Source organism: Lemur catta, chromosome 1, assembly GCF_020740605.2.
Source record: "Lemur catta isolate mLemCat1 chromosome 1, mLemCat1.pri, whole genome shotgun sequence".
NCBI classification, from domain to species: Eukaryota; Metazoa; Chordata; class Mammalia; order Primates; family Lemuridae; genus Lemur; species Lemur catta.
The window spans coordinates 24,939,174-24,954,456 of NC_059128.1; positions in this window are offsets into that span (position 1 = coordinate 24,939,174).

Consider the following 15,283-nt stretch of genomic DNA (forward strand, 5'->3'; position numbering starts at 1 on the left):
AGGGCAATATACGTAACCTAAACTTTTATACCCCCATAATATGCTGAAATAAAAAAAACTATATAACTATTAACTAATATAACTATGTACATAACTATATATGTCTATAGTTATATGTATATGTAAGTATGTGAATGTATATGTATATACATAGTCATAGAACTATATACATGTTTATAGTTTTATATATATATGAAAATTAACTAAAATCTATACTTTATTCAGATTTCCTTAGTTTTTACCTAATATCCTTTTTCAGTTCTAGGATCCTGTCTCAGATGCCACATTACATGTAATTGCCACGTCTCCTTAGGCTCCCTCTTTCCATACTGTACTTTTTAGAAGGAAGTCACTACGCACAGCCTGTACTTAAGGAGTGAGAGTTTTGCATCTTGAGCATCTACATAAATTATTTGGAATTCTTCTGCATGGGAGATTTCTCTCTTCTCCACTTACTTATTTACTTAATCATTTGCTTATATCAATATGGACTCGTGGATATTTATTTTATACTTTGGGTTATAATCTAATAATATTTAATTTACTTTGTTGTTCAAATTATACCAGTTTTGGTCATCGGGCTCTTTCTGTTGGTTTCTGTGTCCTTTTGACAGACTTCCATCAATGTGGAGGGTTTTTTTTTTAAAGTATTTTCCTACTTTCTGGCAGTACAAAATTCTCCAGGCTCACCTCACGTATTTCCTACCCCAGTCCTAGAATCGCTCATTTCTCCAAGGGGCTCTGATTCTTTTTCTTAGAGAATGGTATTAGAAACCAAGATCTGGGTGCTAGGGGTGCTCATTGCTATTGGGGTGTCATTGTTTCTAAGGCCTCTCAGCTGACAGAGCAAGGAAATATATATGTGTATACTAACCTGTGTACATACAGATATCTATAAACATTTCTATGTGTAATGATCTGCATCTATATTAACCTAAACAAGAGTTTATCCAGATGTCTCCAATTCTAATCTGCTACCACATGGATCATTCCAGCCTCTTTCCTTGCTTATCTGTAAACTTTCATCCAACACTGAGAAACATGGCTCCCACCATCTGCCATCCTTATATTAATTATTCAATTCATATATATATATATATATATATATATATGTATACACACACACATACATACAGAGAGAGAGAGAGAAAGAGTAGTGTCAGAATTGTTAACCAGTATCTCCTTGGGAAACAACTTTATCAACTATAGAACAGTACTTATGTGCAGTTCCCTTTACTTTTAGTCTTACTTAAAGTTCACTCATTGCCAAAGTTACTTAGGTCAGCACCTTTTACTCCCATTCCCTTTGTTTATGAGGTTGTTCTAGAAATTTGTAACACAGTTAGATTCTTTTGTCACAGTCTGCCTTCCATCCTGGGATGTCCAACCTCCTAAATGATTTTTTTTAAGTTTGCATACATTAAAGTTCACTCTTCATGCTGTAAAGTTCTAAGGGGTTTAACAAATGCATAATGTCATATATCTACCATATAGTATACAGCATGGCTCCACATCTCTGAAAATTCACTTGTGCTTCACCTATTCAACCTTCTCCCCTTGACCCAAACCCTTGGCAGCCACTGATCTTTTTACCATCTCTACAGTTTTTCCTCTCCCAGAATGTCATGTAATTGGAATCGTACCCTATGTAGCCTTTTCACACTGGCTTCTTTCACTTAGCAATATTCATTTAAGGTTCCTTCACATCTTTTCATGACTTGATAGCTTATTTCTTTTTATCACTGGATAAAATCCCTTTGTATGGATGTACCACAGTTTGTTTACCCATTCACCTATTAAAGGACATCTTGGTTGCTTGGTGGTTATGAATAAAGCTGCTATAAACATTTGCATGCAGGCTTTTGTGTGGACACAAGTTTTCAATTCATTCAGGTAAATTGCTGGATCATATAGTAAGAGTATGTAAACATAGCTTTGTGAGAAACTGCTAAACTGTCTCTCAAAGTGGAAAGACACTTTGCATTCCCACCAGCAATGAATGAGAGTTCCTGTTGCTCCACATCTTCACTAGCATTTGGTATTGTCAGTTTTTGTGGTTTTCTGTTTTTGTTTTTGTTTTTTGCCATTCTAATAAGTACTAGTGGTATCTCATTGTTATTTTAATTCTCAATTCTCTAAAGAAAAATAATGTGCAGCTTTAAAACTTTTTTTTTGTAGAGACAGGATCTTGTCACCCAGGCTGGTCTCAAACTCCTGGCCTCAAGTGATCCTCCCACCTCCAGCCTCCCAAAATGCTGGAATTACAGGCTACTGTGCCTGGCCATGCACATCTTTTCATATGCTTATTTGCCACCTGTATATCTTCTTTGATGAAATGTCTGTTTAGATCTTTAGCCCACTTATTGGCTGGGTGTGGTGGCTCATGCCTGTAATCCTGGCAGATGTTCTTTATTAAGTTGAGGAAGTCCTCTCTACTCCTAGTTTACTGGGAGTTTTTTTAAACATGAAATGGATAGTAGATTTTGTCAAATGCTTTTTTTAATCAATTGATATAATCATAATTGTTCTTCCTTATCCTTTTGATGTGGTGAATTGCATTGGTTGATTCTTGAATGTTGAACCAACCTTGCAAACCTGGAATAAATCCCACTTGATCATGCTGTATAATTCTTTTTATACATCATTGGGTTTGATTTGCTAACATTTTGTCAAGGATTTCTGAATTTATGTTCATAAAAAAATAGTCTTTAGTTTTACTTTCTTGTAATGTCTTTTGTGGTTTTGGTTTCAGGGTAATGCTGGCCTCATAGAATAGGAAGTGTTCCATCTGCTTCTATTTTCTGAAAGAGATTGTAGAGAAGTGGAATCATTCTTTCCTTAAATGTTCGGTAGAATTCACCAGTGAAATCATCTGGACCTGGTCCTTTCTTTTTTATAAGCTTACTAATTATTGATTCAATTTCTTTGATAGATATTGGACTATTCAGACTCTCTATTTCTCCTTGTGTGAGTTTCAGTATCTTGTGTGAGTTCAGTAGCTTGTGTCTTTCAAGGAATTGGTCCATTTCATCAAAGATATCAAATTTGTGGGCATAGAGTTGTTCATAGTATTCCTCTGTTATCAGTTTAGTGTCCATGTGATCAGTAGTGATGACCCCTATTTCATTTCTGATTTTGATAAGTTGATATCAATACCAAATTGCTATTGTGTCTTCTCTTTCTTTCTTGATTAACCTGGATAGAAGTTTATCAACTTCACTAATCTTTTCAAGGAACTAATTTTTTGGCTTTACTGATTTTCTCTATTGTTCTCCTATTTTCCAATTCATTGGTTTCTTCTATAATTTTTATTATTTTCTGCTGCTTACTTTAGGCTTAAATTGCTCCCCTTACTCTAGTTTCCTAAGGAAAAAGCTTAGATTATTGATTTTACATATTTCTTCTTTTCTAACATATGCATTTTATGCTATAGATTGCCAAGTTCTACTTTTACTGAATCCCACATATTTTGACAAATTGTATATTCATTTTCATTTAATTCACATGTTTTAAAATTTCTCATGAGACTTCTTTGGCCATGTGTTATTTAAAGATCTGTTGTCAAATCTTCAAATATTTGTGGATTTATCAGGTACCTTTCTGTTACTGATTTTTAGCTTAATTCCATTGCGGTCTGAAAACATGTTATATGATTTCTACTCTGTTAAATATGTTACAATGTGTTTTATGGCTTAGAATGTTGTCTGTCTTGATTAATGTTCCATATGAACTTGGAAAGAACATGTACTCTGCTGTTGCTGGATTGAGTATTCTACAAATGTCAACTAAATCAAGTTGATTGGTAATGCTGTTCAGGTCAACTATATCCTTAGCAATTTTCTCCCTACTTGTTTTATCAATTACTGAAAGAGGGAATGTTGAAGTCTCAAACTATAATAGTGCATTTGTGTAATTCTCTTCCCCATTCTGTCAGTTTTTGCATAACATATTTTGATGCTCTGTTGTTAGGTGCATACACATTAAGGATGGTTGTCTCTTGTTGAACAATTGACCCCTTTATCAATGTGTGATTTCTCTCTTAGTCCTGATAATTTCCTTGTTCTGAAGTCAGATTTGACTGAAATTAATATAGCTACTACAGCGTTTTTTTATTAGTGTTAGCACTAAGTCTCTATTTCTTTACTTTTAACTTCCCTGAGTCTTGATATTTAAGATGAGTTTCTTGTGCTCACTTCGGCAGCACATATACTAAAATTGGAATGACATAGAGAAGATAAGGAAAAAATAATATTTTAAATAAAAAAAGATGGGTTTCTTGTAAATAATATATAGTTGGGTCTTCTTTTGTTCTTTATCCACTCTGACAATCTCTGTCTTTTAATTTGTATTTTAGACCACTCACATTTCAAGTGATTATTGATAAGCTGGATTAAATCTACCATGTTTGTTACTGTTTTCTATTTGTTACACTTTTGTTCTTTTCTGTTTTTTTAATCCCGGTCATGGCATGTTCTTTGTTTCTTTTTCATTTCTTCGCCATTTTACCTGCCTTCTCTGAGCATTATTTAGTTAAGCATTTTATATAATTCCATTTTATTTCTTCTGTTAGCATATCAATTATACTTCTTTTATAAATTTCTTTTAATAGTTGCCCTAGAGTTTACAATATACAATTACAATCAATTTAAATCCACCTTCAAATAACACTGTACTGCTTCACATGTAGTGCAGTTTCCTTATAACAAAGAATTTCCTACTCCTCCTGTCTCTATGACATTGCTGTCATTCATTTCATTTATCCATATGTTATTATATAATCACCCAATACATTGTTACTAGTATTACTTTAAACAATGGTCTTTCAAATCAATTAAGAATAAGAAAAATGAAATTTTGCCTGGGCACAGTGGTTTATACCTACAATCCTAGCTTTTTGGGAAGCTAAGGTGGGAGGATCACTTGAGTCCAGGAGCTTGAAACCAGCCTGGGCAACATTGAAAGACCCTGTTTCTACAAAAAATCAACACAAAAAATTAGCCCAGCGTGGTGGAATGCACCTGTAGTCCCAGCCACTTGGGAGGCTTGCTTGAGCTCCGGAGTTCGAGGCTTCAATAAGTTATGATTGTGCCATTGTACTCCAGCCTGGGCGACAGAGCGAGACCCCATTTCTGAAAAAAAGAAAAATGAAATTTTATTATGCCTATATTAATTCCTTCTTCTGGTGCTCTTCCTTTCTTTATGTAGATCTGATACTGTAGCATTTTCCTTCTCCCTGAAGAACTTCTTTTAACATTTCATGCAGGGCTCATCTGCTGGCAATGAATTTCCTAAGTTTTTGCTTGTCTGAAAAAAATCTTTATTTTTTCTTCACTTTTGAAGGATAATTTCACTGGATATAGAATTCTAAGTTGGTGGGTTTTTTTATTTTTAACACTTTAAATATTTTACTACACTCTTTTCTGGCTTGCATGGTTTCTGACAAGAAAGGATAATAACAGAGAATTTTACCCTCCAGCTTCTTTTAGGATTTTCTCTTTGTGTTTGGTTTTCTACTAATTGTATATGATTTGCCCAGGTGTAGATGTTGTTGTTTATTTTGCTTGGTGTTCTCTGAGCTCTCGGGATCTGGGATTTGGTATCATTAATTTGGATAATTCTTGGCAATTGTTACATCAAATATTTCTTCTGCTCTGTTCTTTAACTTCTGGTATTCTAATTATGTATGTGTTATACCTGTTGTAATTAATCCATAGTTCTTGGATTTCTGTTTTGTTTTATTTTTTTTTTTCTCTTTGCATTTCAGTTTGGGCGATTCTTATTGGCATACCTTCAAGCTCACTGATTCTTTCTTCAGCCAATCCAATCTACTAATGAGGCTGTCAAAGGCATTTTTCATTTCTGTTGCAATGTTTTGATTTCTAGCATTTCCTTTTGATTCTTTCTTAGAGTTTTCAACTCTCTTCTTACATTATCCATCTGTCCTTCCATGTTGTATACTTTTTCCATTAGAGCCCTTAACATATTAGTTACTTTAAATTCCCCATCTGATAAATCCAAAGTCTGTGTCATATCTAAGTCTGGTTCTGATACTTACTTTGGTCTTTTCAGACTGTGTTTTTAATTGCCTTTCAGCATGCCTTGTAATTTTTTGTTGAAAGCCAGTCATGATGTATAGGGTAAAGGAACTGAGATAAAAAGTCTTCAGTGTGAGGTTTTATTAATCTGGTGACAAGTCAGGCTGTGTTTAATGTTTTGCTGTAACTGTTAGTACCAGAGGCTTCAGATTTCTTTGGTGTCCTTGTTTTTGTCTCTTCCACTGTCTTTGGGCTTCTCTAAGAACTCCTCCTTAAATAAAGACTGCACTTTGCAGCTCTTCAGCTATAATCCACTGTTATTGTACTGGGGCCCTGTTGATGTTGTGGTAAGATGTGAGGATGGGAAGAATTATATAATCTTACCTCAGTCTTGTAGTGGGCCTGTGTCCTGAGCTGTGACCTTCACAACTGTTTCTTAGTTTTCCCCTCCCTTTAGGTGAGACAGAAAGACTGAGGGACCTGGATATGGGTAAATATCCTTTCCCCAGGTGGGCTAAGGCTCCACTAAATGTTTCTTCCCTGAAGAGTAGGCCTTTATTATGGATAACACTCTGAGTATATTTAGAAATCGTTGCTTTTCCTCTCCCCCTGCCAGAGCCACAAGGGGCTCATTCTTGGCTCTTCCCTGTGAGAATCTGATGGAGTTCCTAGAGGAACAGTGGGGGGTCCCTAAGGCTGTGGCCCTCAGGAGTTTCTCACTCTTCATGAGAGTCCACACTCATCCTCCAGCAATCTGTCAAATCATCCTTTAAGTATTCCTACCAGTTTACAGCTCCAGCAGCTTCTGCTCTAGGTGAGCTCACGTCAGCTACTTCTCTGTATTTGCTTGTCTCTCCATATTTCAGGATTGTGACTTGCCCTGCAACATCAATTCTCTGATGGGACCAAGAAAAAGTCATTGATTTTCAGTTTGTTCAGCTTTTTCTTGTTGTAAGGGCAGAAGTAACAGCTTCAAAGCTCCTTACATGCTGGAGCTAAATCCAGAAGTCTATTGTTTTGTTTTATGTTTCAATAAAATTATACAAAATCAAAATACATAGCAGTCTGGGCCCACTTAGTGTAGGGTCAAGGTATCCTATACACAAAATCATAAAGGCAATGGAGTACTATTGCAGCCACTCTAAGTCATCAAGCAAAGGCTAAACTGTGTCCCAAATACTCTACTACACAAAGCAAAGACATTTTAATCATATTTTTACATCCATCAAAATGATTAAACTTTAAGTTTAGGCACCCAAAGATTAAATCTTGTAACCCTTGGAGCAACTCATCGCTCTGGGGTTCCAGATAGCTGAAGTTTTATCATACAGGCTCAAAATAGCTGAGTGTATTGATTCTAAATCAGGTTGAAATCTTCCTTTCTTTTTCTTAGTTATTATTTAAGAAAACAACTATACTTTAGAAACTTATAAATAAGCCTTCATATAAAGAGCCCCTGGGCCAGATTCCTTCTGGTGTCAGGGGGCTGGGTCTCCAGTTCACTCCCAAAGGGAGAGGCTCCCTGCTCTGCTCTGACCTGGAAATCTCCACTTGGCTCCTTCTCTCCCTGACAGGAAAAGTTGGCCCCTCAGAATTCCCAAGTTATCCCGAGACCTGGAGTTGCTGAAACAGAGGTGCCATATCTGATGTGCTAATGAATTCACAAAGCTGCCCAGTGGAATGAGTTTATAGGGAGGTGTTGAAAAGTTCCTTTATCTCTTTTCTTAAGAAAGGTGGCCTTTCTTTTTGCAAGTGGGTACACACACACACACACACACCAGCCCTCTAACCTGAAAAACTTTTACTTGCCAACTGCCCCAAATTACTCAAGATAAATTTCCCACCTCTGAAATCTCAGAATGCTCAGGTTCTGTCCTGATTTCTGCTCTTCCCCTTCTGCGATACAATCCCTTTTCTCAAAACTCAGTTTTTCAGGGTCTCGCTTGCATGGCATTTCTTACTTTTGATATGTGAGAACCTGTCTTAGTCTGTTGTGTGCTGCTGTAACAGAATACCACAGAGTAGGTAATTTATAAAGAACAGAGATTTATTTCTTACAGTTCTGGAGGCTGGGAAGTCCAAGGTCAAAGGGTCTACATCTGGCAAGGGCCTTCATGCTGCTTCATCCCATGGCGGGAAACAGAAGGGCAAAAGACTGCACACACATATGAGGGAAAGAGAGAGAGAGAGAGAGAGAGAAGAAAAGTGGGTCAAACTCATCCTATTATTAGGAATCCACTCCTGCAATAACCAACCCACTCCCACAGTAATGGTATTAATCCATTCTTGAGGGCACAGCCATCTAGGCTGGAGTTGCACATTTGTGGCCCTACAGTCCTGGAGTCTCAGAGGTTACCCACTCCCATGGCCCCACTAGGCATCTGCCTGGTGGGGACTCAATGTGGTGGCCTTGCTTCTAAGGCTACATTGAGCATTTCCCCAGTGGGGGTTTGCTGTAGTGTCTCCACCCCTGTGACAAGCCTCTGCCTGGGCCCTCAGGCAGCCTGAGAAATCCTTTGAGATCTAGGTGGAGACTGCCATTGCCACTCCACTCTTGCATTCTGCACATCTGCACAATTAGCACCATCGGGACGCCACCAAGGTTTATGGCTTCTACCTTCTAGACTGGTGGATTGAGGCACATCCAAGCCTGCTTGCATCACAGCTGGGGTGGCCAAGGGGCTGGAGTGGAATTCGGGAAGCAAAGTCCTGAGGCTGCACAGGGCAGTGAATGTTGAGGTCCCAGAGGCACCTCTCTAGAAAGCTTGCCCTTAGGGTCCTAGCATGCTTCGGAAGGTCAGCGAAATGTCCTTGGGGTCATTCTCCCATTGTCTTGATGAATAGAACCTGGCTTCCTTCTCACCTGTATTGATGGCTTTAGAAAACAGTTGTTCGGCCAACTCTTAGTGTTCCCTCCAAAACACACTTTTTTTATTCTTTACATGGCCAAGTTGAGAGTTTTAATTATAAATTCTGTCTTTAAATCATCTCTCTCTTCTCTCATTTTACTGTAAGTGCCCAAATGAAGCCACGCAGCACCTTGAACGCTTTGCTGCTTAGATATTTCTTCTGCCAGATGTCCTAGTTCATTGCTCTTTAAGTTCTGCCTTCCACAAAGTCCTGGGACCTGGACATAATGCTGCCAAGTTCTTTGCAACTGTATAACAGAATGGCCTTCACTACAGTTTCCCAGTAGGTTGTTCCTCATTTCCATCTGAGCCCTCATCAGAATGGCCTTTACTGTCCATGTTTCTACCAAGATTCTCAAGGCTTAAGTAATCCCTAAAAAGATTTAGCTCTCTCTATATTTCTTGTCTCCTTCAAAGCCCTCACCAGAATTTCCCTTAAAGCTCCATTCATGGCAATCTAGGATTTTTCTAGCCTGCTCCTTTAAATTCTTCCAGCCTGTACTTATTACCCAGTTCTAAAGCTGCCTCCACGTTTTCAGGTATTTGTTATAGCAACGGCCCCACTTCTCAGTGCCAGTTTTCTTAGTACATTTTGTGCTGCACTAACAGAATACCCAAGGCTGGGTAATTTGTAATAAACAGAAGTTTATTGGCTCATGGGTCTTGTGGCTGGGAAGTCCAAGATTGAGGGGCTGGCATCTGGTGAGAGCCTTCTTGCTGCATCATCCCATGACAAAAGTACATAGAGAGGACGAGAGAGAGCAAGCAATTGAACTCACAGTCTCAAGCTCTTTTATAATCAACATTAATCCATTCATGAGGACAGAGTCCCCATGACCTAATCACCTCTTAAATGTCCCACCTTTCAACAATGTTGCATTGGGGATTAGGTTTCCAACACAAGGACTTTGGGGGACACATTCAAACCATAATAATATCTTCTCTCTTCTTCTAAACTGAAAGCACCTTAACAGCAGGGCCCGTGACTTATTCTTCTTAACTCTTGTATCTCCCAAGCTCCTAGCATACACAATGCCTTCCCCAAACACAGTTAACAAATGCTTACTGTTTCCATTTATTGCTCTAATAATAGTAGATAACATATATGACACTTATGCCAGGCACTGTATACTTCACATGTATAAATTCATTTAATCCTAATATTGTCCCCATTTTACAGATGGGAAAACTGGTGCACAAGTTGGTTAAGTAACTTACCCCAGGTCACAGAGCCAATAAATCACAGCAGAGCTGCGATTTGAACCCAAGTCTATTTCTGGCTCCATGGGCTATCTTCTAAACCACTTGGCTATATTACCTTACCCAACGCACACAAGACCCAGAAATGCTTTATCAGTTTAAACCCCTAAAAGCTGTCCTTTGCTGTCTTAGCAATACAACAGTTGGCTGGGGCATAAGACAGTTTTCACCTTCCAGCAGGTTGTTGTCTATAACTACAACTGCATCACAAATGAGTTCCGTCGTTTTTGTTCCCCCAAGCAGTCCTTGCACTGTCCTTGCACTTGCATTAAGGCACGTGTGGAAGATATAAGGGAGAGAACAAGCTTCAGTTGCCTCCTTTTCAAATTTGAGATCCAGGCGGAAAAATGCAAACTTATGACACTGGTGGAAAGCAAGAATATCATCCCAACCTCTGACTCAGACCACTCCTGGTGTCACTTTCCAGCTGTCATGAGATGGCCCTCATGGCTGTTTCTCCTCATGTGGGCTTCTGAGTCCTAATTCATCCCAGTGGCCCTGCAAGTCACTATCTGAAGTAGACCAGATGCACGATTCCTTGGGATTGCTCTTTGTCTTCCACTAGAGGGCTGGGAAGGGGGATTGTCAACCAGGGTCAACAAACTATACTAGAGGAGCCTCTAGCTTAAAACCATCTCTTCTGGGGGTTCTGTAGGTCCTCAGAGCCTGCTCTAGAGCAGTGCTTCTCACACTTTAATATGTATGCATAGCTGTGAGCTCCTGTAGTCCCAGCTACTTTGGAGACTAAGGTGGGAGGATCACTTGAGCCCAGTGGTTCAAGGTTACAGTGAGCTGCGATCACACCACTGCCTTGCAGCCTGGGTAACAAAGCAAGACCCCATCTCTCAAAAAATATATATATATACGTGTGTGTGTATATATATACACATACATACATATGTATACATATGCATGTGAACTACTTGGCTATGTTGTTAAAATGGAAATTTTGTTTCAGTACATCACGGGTGAAGACTAAGATTCTTCCTTTCTTTTTTGGGGGGGGAACAGAGTCTCACTTTGTTGCCCGGGCTAGAGTGAGTGCCGTGGCATCAGCCTAGCTCACAGCATCCTCAAACTCCTGGGCTCAAGCGATCCTACTGCCTCAGCCTCCCGAGTAGCTGGGACTACAGGCATGCGCCACCATGCCCGGCTCATTTTTTTCTATATATATTTTTTAGTTGGCCAGATAATTTCTATTTTTAGTAGAGACGGGGTCTCACTCAGGCTGGCCTCGAACTCCTGACCTTGAGCGATCCACCCGCCTTGGCCTCCCAGAAGGCTAGGATTACAGGCGTGAGCCACTGAGCCCAGCTCTTTAAGTGTACTGAGGCTTCAGGCATAGAAACAGCCTCGAGTCTTAGCTTTGGAGGTATTCGTAGCAATGGTGGTGATGGGGGATGGCAGTGGCAGTGGCAGTGGCAGTGGTGGTGGTGGTATGGTGCTGATGATGGTGCTGATGACAGTGGGGCTGGTGGTTATGGCATAGGCGGTGATGGTGGTGATGGTAATAGTGGTTGCTATGGTGATAGTGATGGCATTTGAGGCAATGGTGGTGATGGAGGTGGCAGCAGTGTTGGTAGTAATTAGTACCTTATACCATGTACAGCTTTACAGTCTTCATAGCTTTTTTTTTTTCCTCACATTTTCTTATGGTACAAAAGAAAAAGAACAGGATTCAGAGCCAGAAGACATGAGTTTGAGATGCAACTCTACCATCTACTGGTTGTGTGATCTTAGGCAAATCGCATTATCTGTCTGCACTTCACTCATCTATAAAGTGTGATACTAATACCTCCCAGGGTTGTTCTGAGGCTCACACAGCTAGCTCTCAGAAAGGGCTTATACACTACCCATATGCAGGGCTTCCAGATTCTGATCCTCTCTGGCAGGTGCCTGGCTAAGGAGAAAGGGGCTCTCCCAGGGCAAGACAGCATGACATGCAGGCAAAGCCTGTGGCGTGGTGTGACGCAGGCAGAACCAGGATGGCCCCTGGTGTGTAGTCTGATCACTTTGTTTTAAGTTCCACCGCTATCAGGTGGCTCTCGGAGCCAATTGCCCTCTTCCTTTTGTCCTTTTGCTGAAGCATACACATTTCCAGAAGAAAAGTCATTCCTGGTGTAAGCAAAAGGATCTCTGGCTGTGGAGTGGGGAGGTCTGGAGTCTTGCCCCAGCCCAGTCACTATCTCTATAGATAACAGAGGCCAAATGTCTTCCTCTCCCTTCCTCCCTCCCACAGTGAAACAAAACAGTTGCACTGGCTGTCTCTAGTTGCAAGAACCTGTGGTCTTTGATTTGGGTGTAAGTGGGCTCCCTGAATAGTCTTCCTCTGGGGTAGGGCAGACAGCACAAAAGTCCAATTAGAAAGGTCTCAAGACCCCTGGTTTACCCCAGAGCCAACTCTGGCCAAGTGCAAAGAGAACCCAGGCCTGTGGGCAATGCCAGGCCTCAGCCAGCAACCGCAGCCCCGCGGCCCCACAGCTCCACATTAGCAATACTTGATTTTGAAAAGATCCAGGCAGAAATTTATTGATACAAGCTGGAAGTTGGTTGGCCACATTAAGAACTCAGCTTCCCCTTCCCTTGGTCCAACTGGCTACAAAAGGAGCTTTGTCTGCCGTGGGGCAGCCAGTCCAGGATGTGACCACCAGACGGAATTCAGCCTTTAATAGGCTGTAATGTCTGCTCAGAAACACACGACTCCAAGCACTGCCCCCCATTGCTGGACGCCCTCTGCATGAGCCCAGGTTGGGTGGCTGGGCTGGGCTGGCACTAAGGAGTGAGACTTGGGGTGCAAGCACCAGCCTGGGCCAGGCTCCGCCCGTGACTCCCAAGCTCATCCTGAAAATGAACAGAAATCGCTGGAATGCGACTGCGCGAGCTAAGGGGCTTTCCTTTTTCTGTGGTTCCCTCTCGGGTAACGTTTAAGGAACAGTCCAGGTTCTTACCTGGGTTAGGAAAGAGTATGGCCAAGAATTTTGTTCTTTGAGTGACAGGGCAAAACCCTGTATTCAGAGCCTGTGTTATCTCCCCTTGTCCCCAACTTCCTGCCTAGCCTGGTGGCCGACCAGGCTTCATTACACTGAAGGCTAAACTGTGAGGCAGGGGAAATTCTGTCTCGGGCACCTCACTGCTCCGTGGATCCTCTTCCACCCAGGCTCCCAGGACCCCCTACACCATCTCAACCCACACACCACAGCGCTCTCTCTGCCCTCAGCTGTCCCTGCCTCTGCTCTCAGCTGGACCAAAGGGTTGGAAAGCTCTATAAATCAAACTAAGCTAGTTGTGATTTCCTTGTGGGGAGAGATTATGTCTCTCCTCTCTGTGTCCCTGAGCCCTCCACAGTGCCTGGCACACCAGAGTCATCTAACATGTCTGTAGAATCACTGACTGCATGAATAAACACAAGAGGGAGGGAGGGAATGAATGCTCATGTTAAAAATAAGTTATACCTAATGTGAGACCCCTCCCAGGGGTATGTGCAATTTGTTCCTTTAACTAAATCCCAGTGGGAGAGATATCTGATGGCAGAGCATCTTCCCAGTGACCATAAGATCTCACCAAATAGGTAACTTTCCTAAAAGTAAAGCTGGCCCTACCTGGGGTGGGGGTGGGGAAGTGTTTATGGAAGAAGAAACCTGCATGGGCAAGAGAGAGGAAGGAAGCAGTAGTTTTTGGCCTCTGAAAACGTTGCCCAGAGGCATCCTGGATTCTGCCCAGCCTGCAAAAAGAGAATCATTCAACACTGCGGCTGCCCCAGCTGCAGAGAAGCATTGAAAGAGTTCGGTCCATCCACAGGCAGCCAGCCAAGTATGTGGCCACAACTGTAATACTCGGTAGAGAGGATACAAGCCAGAGGAGAGGGATTGCTTATAGCTGGGAGGATGTACAGTGGAGGGAGCACTTGAGAAGGGAAATAGAGTTTGGATGCACAGACATTATGGGACAGGCTTTCCAAGCAGGAGGAACAGAGAGCATCAAGACCTGATGACCGGAGAACTCAGATGTGCTGGCTGAAGAGTTTGGCAGGACACAAGGTGCATGAAGGGAGTAATAGGAAATAAATCTGAAAAGATCAGTTGGAATCCAATTATAGGGGGGCCTTGGGCCATGCTAATGAATTTGAACTTTCTTCCACAGGCAATGGAAGCATCTTAAGATCTCTTCGCAAAAAAGCGACCTATTTAGGGAAATAAATCAAAATTGGCTCAGCACCAAGGACCAGGCACTCTCAAATGTTATCAAATAACAGTTTTCATGGAGATTCTGTGAGGTGGAAAACATAATCTCCATTTTTCAGTTAAAGAAATGGAAGAGTAAAGAGGATAGAAACTCGCCCAAGTCGCACAGCTGGTAAGTCCTCGTGTCAGTACTTGCTATTCCCCCTCGTGCGTGCCTCGTGGACAAAGAACGTGCTCCAGCAAAACTGGAGTGAACATCAAGGGAACAAAGGAGTGATGTGAAAACACAAGAAATGGTGGCATCACCCCCAGAGTCCAGTGAAAAGAAATCCCAGGGTGACAGCTGTTTAGTGAGCCTCAAAATAAATTGGCGTCCAGTAAAACATCAGTGGGTCCCAAGGAGAATGTCTTCTATTAATAGAAGAAAACAATGGATTCCATGCCACGCATGAAATGAGTAAGAAGCTAAAGGAGAATTCAGTCATGAGGGCAAAGACCTAGTTTTCTCTACCCAAGTAGAAAAAAGAAAGCAATCAAAAACTCTGGAAAAACAACAAACTATTAAACAAGAAGGTCATGGTCCAAAAATGAAGCAACGTAAGAAGTAAGATGCATTTGAGCAAATGGTGGCACATGAGACAAGAAAGTCTATTTGATCCTGGGGCTAAGAATATTATCCTCTGAGTGACACAGGCAACTGCCCTTGACACGCAAGGGATGAACTCATAGCCCATCACCAGACCTTGTCCCCATCTACCCACACAGAATACACTGCTCTAAATGCTGTTTGATGGTGTTTGACTTTTAGAATGGACCATAGACAATGAAGGGAAAAGTTCACTATGGTTTTAGAACAGGATGTAACGTTACCACACTTGACAATGTAAAAATAAATAGC